Source organism: Nicotiana tabacum, chromosome 20 (genome assembly GCF_000715075.1).
Source record: "Nicotiana tabacum cultivar K326 chromosome 20, ASM71507v2, whole genome shotgun sequence".
Lineage (NCBI taxonomy): Eukaryota > Viridiplantae > Streptophyta > Magnoliopsida > Solanales > Solanaceae > Nicotiana > Nicotiana tabacum.
Genome location: NC_134099.1, coordinates 49,768,466 through 49,771,742, shown reverse-complemented (window position 1 = coordinate 49,771,742; position 3,277 = coordinate 49,768,466). Strand labels below are relative to the sequence as shown.

Below are 3,277 nucleotides of genomic sequence, written 5' to 3'. Positions count from 1 at the left end.
TTTAGCACGTAAATATTTAATTTATGCCTAATATAGCTATTTCAGCTAATTTTTACTCAGTTACTCTATTTTATTACAAGAAAAATGAAATTTACAAAAATTGTTCCATTAATGTTTTGTAGTCATTTTTTATCTTAAAAAAAATACCAAAAAAATAGTTTTGTTTTAACGATCAGTCTTATTTTAACAGTTATTTTACTTAAGTAGGACTAATTAATAAATAAAATTGTATTTTAGTCTCGTTCGCAGGAAATGAATAAATTTGGGTTCAAGCGATTTATTTTTAAGTGTAATTTTCGGACCTAGCCCATACCCCATCTTTAACTCTAGACCCCTTTCCATAAATACACACATTTTTAGACCCCTAGACGGACTAATAAAAATCCGCCGCTTTCAGCAAAAAGAGACCCCCTCCATGATTTCTTCATCTCCTTCTTTACTCCAGCTGCAAGAACACCAAAGGGCCCTCTTCCTCTTCCTCCAAATCCCACCATTTACAGCTAAAAAAGGCAGCAAGATAGCCATGAAAACCAAGCTGAAAACCAACTAAAGCCCACCCCAAATAAGCCCCCAAATTCAACCCAATAAGAGTCCACAAAATAAAAGCCGAACAGATATGAAAATCTGTTCAGAACCCGCCTAAAATTAACTTTAAAGCCCCAGAAACAACTGCCAAATCACCATTCTTTAGCTTCGTCAAAGCTCCGGTCTCGTTCGATTTGTCGAGGTCTCGTTCGCTGGCCCTTGTTTGAGTTCGAACGGCAGAAAACGAAACAAAAAAAAAAAGAAGAAACAAAACAGAGTGTGTAAAATACCAGAAAATCGAATGAAAAAATAAGTTTCATTCATCTTCTTCCTGATTTCTATTTCAGTTTTATCATGGAATTTGTTTGAGTTTTTGCTGTTTCGAGCTCGACTAAAAACCACCCTCCGCTCGAGGTCTCGTCTGAGGTTGAGTCTATTTTTGGAGCTCGTTTGTGAGATCTGTTCGGAGGCAAGTATTGAAGTTTCGAGTTCGACGAGCTTTCCGTTAGCAGATCTGAGGTCGTTGTTGAGGTTCCGGCAAGTCGTTTGTTTTCCTGTTCAAGGTTCTCATTTGCTTGATGATCTGAGAATTGTTGCGATTGTAAAAGTCGATCTTCTTTCAGATTATATGTAAGTGTTCGAATTCGTAATCCGTTTGTTGTGGTTGGAATTGCTTTACATGTTTTTATTAGCTATTCCATTACTACTTCTTGTTCGGTTTTGTTTTGCGAGCTCTTTCATGAGATTTGCATATCTTTGGTTCCCTGTTACTCTTGATTTGTGAGCAAGGTTGCTTACTTGGTCCTTTACTCGGTTAGTCTGCATTTGCCGGATATAACTTCTATTTCTGAAGAGTCCATATTGTTTTGGCAGGGAATCATATTGTGATATATTATACGACTTCATATGTGGCTTGCTTCTTTCACCATTCGTCAATTGTTTTAGAACATCAAGGAGATTGGCTTGTGCTTTCTATGCAGGAATGTGTTTCTAGTGCTACGTTTAGTGTGAACGTATTGTGTACCTATATTGTCGTTATTTAGTGAGGGAAATGGTGTTTTGTAAAGAAGGTGGCCATCATATTGTAGTATGCTTGGTGTTAATGAAAAGAAAAAGTTTTAGCAAATCCAAGAAGCCTTGTCAGTGTTGTCGGGTTAGAAGAAAAGAATATATTATCGCGATGATGAACACGCGTTCGCGTGACATAATTATGATTCTATAAATCGAGGTGCGTCATCCAATCACATAGCCGTGGCCTTCAAAAGCTTAGTTTTTTAATTCCCTTTAAAATGGGAATTGAGGTGTCTCGTGCCAAATAAAATCTCAAAATGCACGGCCCTCATTTAATTGATCTTTAATATTGTATCCTTAAAAATCGAGGCGCGTCATTTAGTTGAATTTTCCATGGCCCTCGCAAAGTTGAAATTGCGTAGTTGCTTTGGGCGCGCTATTTAAAAATTACCTTCCTAAACTCGGGTGTGCATTTCATGTGACCCAAATCCAAATCTTAACAACGTTAAATAAAATATGTCTCGGACTGCAGGTGCATTTCATGTGGCGTGGTCCAAAGACGTTTACTATACCAGCCATCTTTTTCGTATTTCGTATTCTGTATTTCATATATCTTGTATTGCTGTTATTTTATTATGCAGGGCTCCTGTTGCTTTTGAGCCGAGGGTCTCCTGGAAACAGCCTCTCTACCCTTCGGGGTAGGGGTAAGGTCTGCGTACATATTACCCTCCCCAGACCCCATTTGTGGGATTATACTGGGTCGTTGTTGTTGTTGTTGTTGTTGGTCCAAAGACGTATTTTAGATGACGTTGAAATCTTCCTTAAAATAATTAAAAGCGGTTTTAAAGTTAAAAAATGCACATAGGTTTAAAAGTGTTTTAAAATTAGATAATTAAGCCAATAATAACAGTTGAGCGACCGTGCTAGAACCACGAAACTCGGGATTGCCTAACACCTTCTCCCGGGTTAACATAATTTCTTACCCGGATTTCTATGTTCGCGGACTGTAATACAGAGTCAATCTTTTTATCGATTCGGGATTTGAACCGGTGACTTGGGATACCATAAATTATCCCAAGTGGCGACTCTGAATTTTTAATAAAATGATCTCGTTTCGATTGTCACTTTAAGTTGGAAAAAAACTCCCTCTTATACTCCCTTCGGGGTAGAAAAAGGAGGTGTGACAACAGTAGGTTTGTTAGATCATCAAAACATAAGGCGAAGACATTGAAAACCTATCACAGAGTTAGTTATGTTATGAACGCACTTAAGATTTCGGAGTATTATCCATGCAGTATATGTTGGCAATCATACAGCCGTAGAAGATTTCGGTACAAGTTAAAAGAAAGAATTAAGATACAGATCGGGAGATAGCTTAAGCCTACATAAAGGTTTATCAGAAGAAGGAGGAAACTAGTGAGTTACATCAATGAAGTAAATCAGAAATCTGATTATTAGACCTAGAAAATTATAGACCTCGTGATTGAGAACACTGCAGGATTACTCTTAGATATCAGAGGTATAAGAGAGATAGTACAATACAGTAGCCATATTCTGTAATGGCTCTACGATAAAGCTAGTTAGAAGAAGTACCAGCCTCATAAAAAGTCGGTATGAAGCTCCCACCGGATTGTATATGCACCAGAGGTGCAGTTATTATAATAGAGCTTTAAATTGTTGATATGAATTATACCTATGTGGAAGAAAGGTTATGAAAAAGACAGAAGAATGTGAGGCAATA

General features: G+C 37.4%; 1 long non-coding RNA gene across 1 annotated transcript; it reads left to right on the top strand.

Annotated features, from left to right (window-relative positions):
* Positions 1 to 405: 405 nt before the first annotated feature.
* On the top strand, positions 406 to 1,651 carry LOC107782529 (uncharacterized). The gene is made up of 2 exons (XR_001647247.2): positions 406 to 1,155; positions 1,399 to 1,651. It is a non-coding gene; the product is annotated as an uncharacterized LOC107782529 (long non-coding RNA).
* The last annotated feature ends 1,626 nt before the right edge of the window (positions 1,652 to 3,277 follow it).